The sequence below is a fragment of the Elephas maximus genome, chromosome 18 (genome assembly GCF_024166365.1).
Source record: "Elephas maximus indicus isolate mEleMax1 chromosome 18, mEleMax1 primary haplotype, whole genome shotgun sequence".
NCBI classification, from domain to species: domain Eukaryota; kingdom Metazoa; phylum Chordata; class Mammalia; order Proboscidea; family Elephantidae; genus Elephas; species Elephas maximus.
In genome coordinates this window covers 56,326,214-56,338,390 of record NC_064836.1, presented here as the reverse complement: position 1 = coordinate 56,338,390, position 12,177 = coordinate 56,326,214, and positions in this window count along the sequence as shown.

Genomic DNA, 12,177 nt, shown 5'->3' with positions numbered 1-12,177 from the left:
AACATTTGAGTAAAGAAATGAAGAAAAACATTTAGGACCACTGTGGTTTTTTGGGGTTTTTGCAACTGGACTAATAACTTTAGTTTTCAGGCTTGGTAACAACACTCCATTAATTTAGCTAGATGGCTCAACAGTGTGGAATACTTACGGTCTCTGAACCAGTAAAATAAAAGCCAATTCTTACTTTTTTTTTTTTTTTTATTCTAGGGAACTATTACTCTATATTTAAAAGTACGATGTAAATTTTATGAGGTTCTCAGCAATAAATTTTGTCATTTTTATTCTAGAGAAGCTGATAAAGGAAAGAAATGGTAAAGAATTGGAACCACTGCAGATTTGGGCACAGTTTGCTGTTTGTCACTGCCTAAACTTATCATGGGTATAGGGTTATGAAAGAAGACCTACTGCAAGAATAAAGATTTTACTGGAACATTTCAGAATTATAAAGTGAGATTTATAGCAGTACTTAAGATTAAAATTAATGCTTACTCTGTTAGCTGCTGTGATGCAAGGAAACGTACAGTGTTAGGCATATTATCTTCCCAGGCAAAACAAGTTATGCAAGATAGGTAAAGGAATAGAAGAAAAGAAGGGGGTGGAGTGGGCAGAAGATAGGTTAATGGCCTTTGAAGGAAATGTAGGGAAAATAGAAAGGAAGACACTGAGGAAAGGCAAGGAGGAACATAACATAAATTTTAAGGGTAGAAATATTAAACAAAAAGAAAATAATAGCAGCTTCATATTTTATAAAGCATAGAAAAATTAAAATTGAAGAAATAAGAATAAAATTGAAACCAGCAAGAAAATATTCTCATTAATTCCTCCTTTTCACTATGGATTCTTCAGCACATACCTTTTGAATTATAGCAGGTGCTGTTTATTCTAAAATTGTTATTGTTGTTATTGTTAGGTGCCATTGAGTTGATTCTGACTCATGGCAAGCCCATGCGTCTCAGAACAAAACTCTGCTCCATAGGGCTTTCAATAATGTGACCTTTTGAAAGCAGATGGCCAGGCCTGTCTTCTGAGGCACCTCTGGGTGGGTTCAAACCACCAACTTTTCCACTAGTAGTAGAACATTTAACTGTTTGTGCTACCCAGGGGCTTCTTATTCTAAAATTATGTTTATTTATTTCTAGACTCCATTTCTCAAATATCAAAAATTTAATTTTTAAGCTTTTAAGAATCAGCTCAATTAAAACTTTACTGAGCTTGCATGTTGCTACACATAAGAGGCTATGCAACATAGTAGATAAAAGTTAGAGCCTGGTTTCAAAATTCTTGGGCAAAGTACTCATTCTATCTGTGTCTCAATTCTTCAAAAAAAAAAAAAAATGGGGATGCTTACAATAGTCCTTATCTCACCCTGTTGCTGTGAATAATACATGAATTAATTTATGGAAAATACTTGAAAAATGATTGTTAAATATATGGATTTAATACTATTACCATTATTCTTATCACCTGCAGAGCATCAGTTTTTGTATGTCCATAGTTATAAAAAAACTTTTACTAAATTATACACTTTTATTTTAAGCTTTTTATTTTGAATTAATTTGACATAAATAAGCATTGCCAAAATTACAATTTCTTCATTCTACTTTTCCGTAATGTGAATATTTTATGTGAAATATCAAAACCAAAGTATAATTTTGAAAACCAGGAAACTGATATTGTTTCAATGCTATTAAGTAAGTTATAGTCTAAATATATTTTCCCACTAATGTCTCTTTTCTGTTCCAGGATTCTTTCCAGAATTCGCATTACACATAATTTTTTTTTATAATTGTTATTTCTTTTTAGTCGCCTCTGTTCTAGCATTTCTTCAGGTTTTCTTATCTTTCATAACTCAGACACACGGAGAGTATTGATCAGGTTTTTGTTGCTTTTTATTGTTGTTGGATGTTCCTCAACTTGGGTCTGTCTGATGATTTCTCATCATAGAAATGATGTTACACCTTTTTAAGAAAGAATACATTATAAATTGTGTTGTATCTTTCTCAGTGTATTGTATAGTTATGTAATGTTGATAAATCTTACTACAGGTTGTTATTAACCTTGAGCTTAATCTCGACTTAGTTAAGGTGGCATCAGCAAGAATTCTCCACTGTCAAGTCGTTGTCTTTCCCTTTGCACTTAATTTTTGGGGAGATACTTCAAAACTATGCACATCCTGATTCTCCTTAAAATTTTAGCTAATAATTATAGCATCCATAGTGGCTCTTGCCTGCAAGTTATCACTGTGGTGTTTGCCTAATGGTACGTTTACTATTCTTCTTGTTAACTTCTACATTTATCAAATGAAATTCTACTATAAGGAAGCACAGCCTGTCTTTTCACATATATTTATTTCATCTGTTTATTTATTAGATAACTAATTTTCTCAGTCCGAAGTCATGAATATTTATTTTGTGTTATAAGTTAAAATCCAATAATATCAATATTTATTTTGCTACTTGTCTTAGTATCTAGTGCTGCTATAACAGAAATACCAAAAGAGGATGGCTTTAACACAGAGAAGTTTATTCTCTCATAGTCCAGTAGGCTAGAAGTCCAAATTTAGGGTGCCAGGGTCAGGGAAGGCTTTCTCTCTGTGGGATCTGGAGGAAGGTCCTTGTCATTAGTCTTCTGAGAGGATCTCAGCACAGGAATCTCAGGTCCAAAGGATGTGCTCTTCTCCTGGCACTGCTTTCTTGGTGGTGTGACATTTCCCCATCTCTCTGTTCACTTCTCTTTTTGGCTTAAGGCACTATCTAATCGTGTAGATCTCATCAATATAAACCAAAAACCAAACCCACTGCTGTCGAGCCTATTCCGACTCATAGCAACCCTATAGGCCAGAGTAGAACTGCTCCATAGAGTTTCCAAGGAGTGCCTGGAGGATTCGAACTGCTGACCTTTTGGTTAGCAGCCATAGCACTTAACCAGTACACCACCAGGGTTTCCTTCATCAATATAACTGCCACTAATTCATCCCATTACATCACAGTGTAGGATTTACAACAATAGGGAAATCACATCAGATGACAAAATGGTAGACAATAATACAATACTGGGTATCATGACCTAGCCAACTTGACAGATATTTTGGGGGAATGCAATTCCATCCATGACACTACTCAATTTTTTTTTTTTTTTCCATCTTTGGTCATTGGTAGATTCTTCATATTGATTTGCTCCTGTGGTCTTTCAATATATACACACATACATGCTCATCGACATTTCTTTATCTGTGTGTATGCACACAGATATGTACATAAATATATATGCGTGTGTGTGTGTGTATATATATATATAACAAACAAACAAACAAAAAAAAAACTCATTGCCATCAAGTCAATTCCAACGCATAGCAACACTATAAGATAAAGTAGAACTGCCCCATAGAGTTTCCAAGGAGCCCCTGGTGGATTTGAACTGCTAATCTTTTGGTTAGCAGCCATACCTCTTAACCACTATGCCACCAGTGTTTCCATGCATATATATATATAAAATATATCCATTAATTTATAGTGTAACTTTATACTAAATAGTGCAAATGATTAAGTGCTCAACTACTAACCAGAAGGTTAGCATCTTGAAATCACCTAAAGGCTCCTTGGAAGACAGGCCAATTAGCCTCTGAAAGATCACAGCCTTGAAAATCCTATGGAGCAATTCTACTATTAGTACATGGAGTCACCTTGAGTCAGAATTGACACAATGGCAATTAAAATAAATTTAAAAAGCTAAATATAAAGTTAAAATTCTAACTAAATTTTGACCCATATTCACATCTATATCCACTGGTCACTCAGGTAGTGTGAAATCTAGGCTAGCAACTTCAGGGTTACACTAACACATATGTGATAAGACTGATTGTTGTTGGTTTTGTTTTGTGCTGTGAAGTCAATTCCAACACATAAGAACTCTATAGGACACGGTAAAACTGCCCCACAGAGTTTCCAAGGCTGTAGTCTTTATGGGAGCAGTTCACCAGTCTTTTCTTCTGTGGAGTGGCTGCTGGGTTTGAACTGTTGTCCTTTCTGCCAGCAGCCAAGCACTTAACCATTGTGCCACCATGGCTCCTTACAGGCTGGAGGAGAAAAAAGCAATGGAATTGTAAGTATCATGAAAAGGGGACAAATACAGAAGAAATTAAAAATTATCAGGGAAGAGTTAACCAAATTGAGGTGGTCAGGGTGATTAAAGAAAAGTAGAGTAAAATTCAAATTTAAGTTTTTAACATCAAAGATATTTATCTGGAAAAAGAAAAAGGAATTAGAGAAGTCATGAATGAAAGTGAAACTTCAGATAAATTTGTTCTGAATCTGAAATTTGGATGAGGAAAAAGAAAATTAAGCCTAAGATGGTTTTCTTGAAAACCAGTAGGATGAGAAGAATATAAAACACAGAACATTTTTTAGTGATTAATAACAGTACTAAGATATGGACTCTCAGATCTGCAACCCATTGAGAGTTAGATGTAAAGTAAAACCTAAACATTGCCTTTCAAATTGTATTCAGTAACGGATATGTAGAAACTGGCCAGATAATTTAGTTTTGGAATGTAATAATCATGTTGAAGATTTATCACTTACTTAAAAAAAATTTTTTTTTTAATTGTGAGCAGTACAAGCGTGGTTAAGATGAAGCCGTAAATCACCCTAACTGATGAACTACAGGGTCTCTTCCTGCAGAAGTGAATTGTGGGCAACACAAGGAAAAAAAAGCAAAGTAAATTTCATAGGCCAGTTGAGGCCAATGCTGTGGGCCAGCACTGTGTCTTAGCCCATTATTTGGAAGGAAAAATTTGTCTCTCAGGCTCTGGAATAGTGGAAATTTTGTGCTTCTGTGAAAACACTGGGCCAACAGACAAGGCTTATAACATAACCCCAGACTGGGTATTATAGGCAGAATAATGGCCTCCTGAAAATGGCCAAGTCTTAATCCCTGCAACCTATGAATATATTACATGGTAAAAGGGAATTTATAAATGTGGGTAAGTTATTGGCCTCGAAATGGGAAGAGTATCCTTGATTATCCAGTTGGGCATAATTTAATCACATGAGTCCTTAAAATACAAGAGCTTTTCCTTTCTGCATTCATAGAGTTGAGATGTGAGAACTACTTGACCTCTTGCTGACACTGAAGAAGGACTAAGGAGCCACGAGTCAAGGAATGAGGTAGCTTCTAAAAGATGGTGTTGACTCTGTTTATAGCCTGCAAGAAAACAGGGATGCTGGTCCTGCAGTGGAAACAGACAACCACAACTGAATTCTGACAGAAGGTTCTCTTCCAGAGTCTCCAGATGAACAACGCATAGCCAAGACCTTGATCTTAGCCTGATGAAACCTGTGCCATACTTCTGAACTACAGAATTTTAAGAAAATAAATTATGTTATTTTAAGCCATTAAGTTTTTGATAAGGAGTCCTGGTGGCAAAGCGGTTAAGCAGTTGGCTGCAAACTGAAATGGTGAGGATTCGAATACACCAGCCTCTCTGGAAGAGGGATACAGCAGTCTACTTCCATAAAGAGTACCTCCTTGGAAACCCTATGGATCAGGTCTATTCTGTCCTATACAGTCATTAGGAGTCTGAATTAACGCAAATGCAGCAGCTTTGGTTTACAGGTTTAAGAATTCAGTAATTTGTTACAGCAGCAATAGGAAATTAATACACTGGGCTTTGTCTGGATTCTGTATACGCAGAGGAGACTAAGAGAATTCAGCAAGTTGAAATGATGGAATAGAAAGTTGAGTTACATGAAAATTGTGGAAGGGAAATGAATTATTCTTGACCTCTGATTATGTATCAAATGTATTAATCACCTTAAATATTTCTCATATATAACCACTTTAATAAGACTATGAGACACCATCTCCCTCACACAGGTGGAAGCTGATGCTCAAATACGGAGATTAGTAATGACTACGGCTGGCACTTGGTCGTGCTTCAAAACCCATATCCAAAAAGAGGTCTTATTATCTGAAATACATGGTCTGTGTCAATCACTCTAATATGTTCTTTACATACATTATCTTTTATTTGGCATTTCAAAAAAACACTTTTTACTGAGGTTGACTATAAGCAAGGACTTTAAATAGGAGGAACATCAGTCTGTTAAAATAGTTAAAAAATGTTGAAGTGGAACACGGACTAAGCCTTGAAGAATGGGTTATAGGTGGCATTTAGGTTGGTGAAAAGCAAGGAAAGCAGCAAGAAGCTAAAAAGGTATTGAATGTGTGTGCTTTTTTAAAAATCACCAAAAAGGCGAAACTCTAAGAATTATGATTGTATATAATTTACAACGTGTATATATGACTATGCACAGTTTATGATGCTGGCATTTTTGATGTGTTATTTATGTAGGCTGTTTGGAACTTTATAACCATATTGATCAAACGTGGTTCTTCATTAAACAAACAGAACATGTAAATTCACTTGACTGTTAATGTAAAGAAAGCTTATTAGGCATCTAGCCAAGGAGATATTTCTATTATATATAATAGAACAGTTTATATCCAAGAAGTACAACCTAGAAATAACTTTAAGATAGTTATAAGAACATAAGAAACCTTTGCTATTTTTTTAGCAAATAGCTCACAGTGAAGTTAAATTTCCAGCTAAATTTTGACTGCCACATCTGAAACAATGAAACGATTTTGCTCAATTTCATTTCATTTTTCTTTTGTGGTTTTGTCACCAGAATGAAGTATTGGCATTTGCATGCTCCATTTACTCTGTGAACTATAGTAATATGCTGTACTATTTTGACCTTTTTGAAAGTCTGAAATTTAATTAGTTGACTATTTTCCACCAGTCATCATCTCAACCTAATTGAATTATGAGACAGGATAGGCTAGCCATAAAATGTGTGAAAAATGATTACAGAGTTAGCATTTCATATGTCTTTAATCCTCATGATACTCTCAGTTCTGTTTCAGGAACCTCAGATGCATAACCAGCATTCGATCATATCAAAGACGTGATAAAACAACACAGTGCTCATTACAACACACATATCATGATGCTTAAAAAACTTAACTCATCCTCCCATTCTAGAAAATCATGCTCTTTTGAAGTGAATGTATAGTGCACCAGAGAAAGATATTTGCAATATTGAAAAATGATTTATTATTTTTGTATCTAGGTTTTTTTTTTTTTCCTTATTGCTACTGAAATGAAGGACAATATTATATATGAAGGGGTGTCATATATTAAATGAAATAAATATTTTATCTACTATGGACTGCTATTTTTAAAACAATCTAGTATCAATCTTAAGTATGTTTCTTCCATCTCATATTAATAAACAAAAAATTTCCTTCTTCTGACGAAATAATGAATAACACTTAAGCATAGGTTTCCATTTGGAAACTGCGTTTCTGGCTAATGAGTTTCTTATTTTGGAAATAAATTTTAAACATATGTGATATCTATCTTAATGTCTTACATTTTGTACTCAAATTTATGCTGTTTTTATTAAACACTATAGTAATCATTAAAGCAAGTTTTTATGGTTAATGTGGTATTCCAACTTTTGAATTCCTATCCAAGGAAGATCTTCAGAATATAGGATATTTATTTCTTTGTTACTTCAGAATGATCATGCATTTCTTATGTGCTATACATAAATTTTATACATAAATTTAGTTAAAGATAAAAAATAATGTTAACAAAGATACATTACCATAATTATAAGCATTTAAAATGATCTGTAATGACTTTTTCATTTCTTGAGCAGTCATATTAAGATTTTAAAATCTATGACACCATTTAAAACCTTTGTCTGCATGTTGGTTTTAGAACACAGAGGGCTCTTTACTTGTTATCACCATGCCTTACTTTTTGTAGTAAAAAAAATTACTGGAATATTTGGAATTATTCTGTCTCTAATGATTTGGAGAGACAGATGTAAAGTCAGAAATTATTTTCTTTTTAATATCATCATAATTTCACCTTTCCCAACATTCTTATTGGTTCTTTGAGGGACACTGCCAGCAGCTAAAGTCCTTTCTTCTTGCCACTGAATCAAATACTATCCAGACTGTTCTTACAAAATGACATATTTTAAAATAGTGTAACTACAGTTATGCACTTTGTAAGACAGGAAACACTTTAATTAAGCCAAGTGAGCAGTCTGAATTGTTACAAAGTAATTCACACCAAGGGAATAGTTATAAACAGTGTAACGATTCAAGTCCACAGATCTATTTTTATTATTACAAAGTGATATTTTAAAAATGCTCATTTGTTTCAGAAATCATGTGAGGACACATCATTTATAATGCCAGTTTCCAAAAATGAAAATGATTCTGTGAATTATGAAAGCTAAGGCTAGTGGAGGAATTTTTAGATGCCAAATTTGTTCATCTTCCCTTTTAGAACAAAGAGTCAACATTGAGCCTAATGATTCTGTTGGTTTTTCTATTCGGATGGCAGAACAGCCTATCCTCTAGAGTCTAGACTGTGACATTCAAGAACAGTTAACAAAATGTCAGGAACATGGAAGGTGTTGTATTATTTTTACATGATAGAGTTCTCTTCAGGCATTTGGAATTCTAACACAATTTAAAGCACTTTATGGATCACAGCTGTTATTTAACATAGTCTATGTAGTATCCAAGGGGATCATACTTCCCTCTTCCTCTAAGATCCTCTCTAAGTAGTCAAGAATGGGAAGAGAACAGTAAGTAATATAGTCTCCAAAGCAAATTTCAAAGAACATTTTTATTATTCATTATTACTGTATTTTATACTTTAGGGTAGAGTTGGGACCAGCTTTATTTTAATTGATGATCTCTTTTATTAGGCGTGTATGACATTTATCACAGGCTATGACTGTGCTACACCCCAAATAATAATTGGCTGATTAGTTAATTAATTTAGAATAGTGTCTACCGGTTGTCATCAATATTTCTGTTTCTTATTTCTTTTACTACAATTTCCTGTCCCTTTGAAATTACAGGAGACGTAGTGATTTACTTTATAAGCAGAATTATATGGCTTACTTCTAGGCTTAGGTTTTTAGAAATGAAAAGCCAGTGAATGATTCTCCTAAGCATCATAATTAGCTGCACTCTAATTTTTTATTGGTACCAAGAGTGATTAATCTTATTTCAGTGTGATTCTTTATCAAAATTTATGTTCAGGGCTTCAGACTGGTTCATTCCGGTTTGAATCCCTGTTGAGAATTTCTATTACCACCACAGACATACTGAATCAGAATTTACATTTTCAGAAGATCCCCAGGTTATTACTGTATATACAAAGAGACCACAAGAGATAGTAGATATCATACAACAAAGGTCCAAGTTCTCATAAGATGTATTTTATAAACTGATTTGCAACTGGTTTTGTCTCATTTTTTTCTCTAATTTTCTTTTCCATATGTTTTAGTTTTTACTTTATCTTGTTGTATATATTTCACTAGGTCCCTTCAATCCTATATAAACAAAATGATATGCAAACAACACAATATATCTTTATCATGGTAGCCAGATTAATGATTCTAAGGAATAATTCCAATAAAATCTTAATTCTACTAAACATATTTATTGGACGCCCATTGCTTATTAAAATGAAAGGCCTTCTGCATTTCAAGTTTTATATCCCTCTACATATATGGTTGTTATGAGTCGGAATAGACTCAATGGCAATGGGTTTGGTTTTTGGTACCTGCATGTTCCCCCACACTTCTGTCAGCTTGTCCTACTGTGCAGGCTTGCGAGTTGCTATAAAGCTATGCCACTAGTATTCAAATACCAGCAGGGTCTCCCATAGTGTACAGGTTTCAGCTGAGCTTCCAGACTAAGACAGACTATGAAGAAGAATCTGGAAGAATACTTCTGAAAAAAAAAAAAAAAATTAACAGGTGAAAACCTTAAGAATAGCAGTGGAATATTGTCTGATACAGTTTTGGAAGAAAATGAGCCCCTCAGGTTGGAAAGCGCTCAAAACACGACTGGGGACGAGCTGCCTCCTCAAAGTAGAGTTGACCTTAATGACATGGACGGAGTCAAGCTTTCAGGACCTTCATCTGCTGATATGACATGACTCAAAATGAGAAGAAAGAGCTTCAAACAACCATTAATAATAGGAATGTAGAATGCATGAAGTATGAATCTAGTAAAATTGGAAATTGTCAAAAATGAAATAGAACACATAAACATTGATATCCTAGGCATTAGGGAACTGAAATGCACCGGTATTGGCCATGTTTAATCAAACAATCATATGGTCTACCATGCTGAAAGTGACAAATTGAAGAGGAATGGTGTCACATCCAAAAGTACATTTCGAGATATATTCTGTTATGCACCATATCAGTGATAGACTAATATCCATACACCTGCAAGGAAGATCAGTTAATACGACTATTATTCAAATTTATGCACCAACTACTAAGGCCAAAGATGAAGAAATTGAAGACTTTTACCAACTTCTGTAGTTTGAAATTGATCAAACATGCAATCAAGATTCATTGATAATTACTGGTGATTGGAATGTGAAAGTCAGAAACAAAGAAGAAGGATTGGTAGTTGGAAAATATGGCCTTAGTGACAGAAATGATGCTGGAGATCCCATGATAGAATTTTTCAAGACCAACGACTTATTCATTGCAAATACATTTATTCAACAACATAAACAGCAACTATACATGTGGACCTCATCAGATGGAACACACAGGAATCAAATCAACTACATCTGTGAAAAGAGATAATGAAAAAGCTCAATATCATCAGTCAGAACAAGGCCAGTGGCTGATTGTGGAGCACACCACAGTTGTTCATATGCAAGCTGAAGTTGAAGAAACTTAGAACAAGCCCAGGAGAGCCAAAGTATGACCTTGAGGATTTCCTACCTGAGTTTAGAGAGAATCTCAGAATAGGTTTGATTCAGTGAACACTAACGACCGAAGACCGGACAAGTTGTGAAATGACGTCAAGGACGTCATACATGAAGAAAGCAAGAGGTCATTAAAAAGACAGAAAAAAAAAAAAAAAAGACCAAAATGAACGTCAGATGAGGCTATGAAAGTTGCTCTTGAACATGAAATAGCTAAAGTAAAAGAAATGAGCAGAAGATTTCAAAGGGCAGCTCGGGAAGACAATGTGAAGTATTATAATGAAATGTTCAAAGCCCTGGACATAGAAAACAAAAGGAGAGAACACGTTTGCCATTTGTCAAGCTTAAAGAACTGAAAAAAAAATTCAAGCCTGAAGTTGCCGTAATGAAGTATTCTACAGGGAAAATGCTAAATGACGCAGGAAGCATCAAAAGAAGATGGAAGGAATACAGAGTCACTGTAACAAAAGGAATTGGTCAGCATTCAACCATTTCAGGAGGGAGTATATGATCAAGAAGCGATGGTAATGAAGGAAGAGGTCCAAGCTGCACTGAAGGCATGGGTGCAAAACAAGGCTCCAGGAACTGAGGGAATACCAATTGAGATGTTTCAACAAATGTATGCAGAGCTGGAAGTGCTCACTCATCTATGCCAAGAAATTTGGAAGACAGCTACATGGCCAATTGACTGGAAGAGATCCATATTTATACCCATTCCAAGAAAGGTGATTCAACAAAATGCAGAAATTATGGAACAATATCGTTAATATCACAAGAAACTAAAACTTTGCTGAAGATCATGCACAAGTGGTTGCAGCAGTACATCAACAGGAAAATGCCACAAATTCAAGGCGATTCAGAAGGGGATGTAGAACCAGAGATTTTATTGCTGATCTCAGATGGATGCTGAGTGAAAGTAGAGAATACTAGAAAGATGTTTGCCTGTGTTTTATTCATTATGCAAAGGCATTTGACTGTGTCGATCATAAAAATGATGGATTACATTGTGAAGAATGGGGATTCCAGAACACTTAATTGTGCTCATGAGGAACCTTTACATAGACCAAGAGGCAGTTGTTTGAACAAAACAAGGGTATACTTAATGATTTAAAACCAGGAAAAGTGTGTGTCAGGGTTGTGTCCTTCCATCATACCTATTCAGTCTGCATGCTGAGCAAATAATTAGAGAAGCTGGGCTATATGAAGAAGAATAGCACATCAGGATTGGAGGAAGACTCAATAACAACCTGCATTATGCAGATGACACAACCTTTCTTGCTGAAAGTGAAGAACACTTGAAGCACTTACTGATGAAGATCAAAAACTACAGCCTTCGGTATGGATTA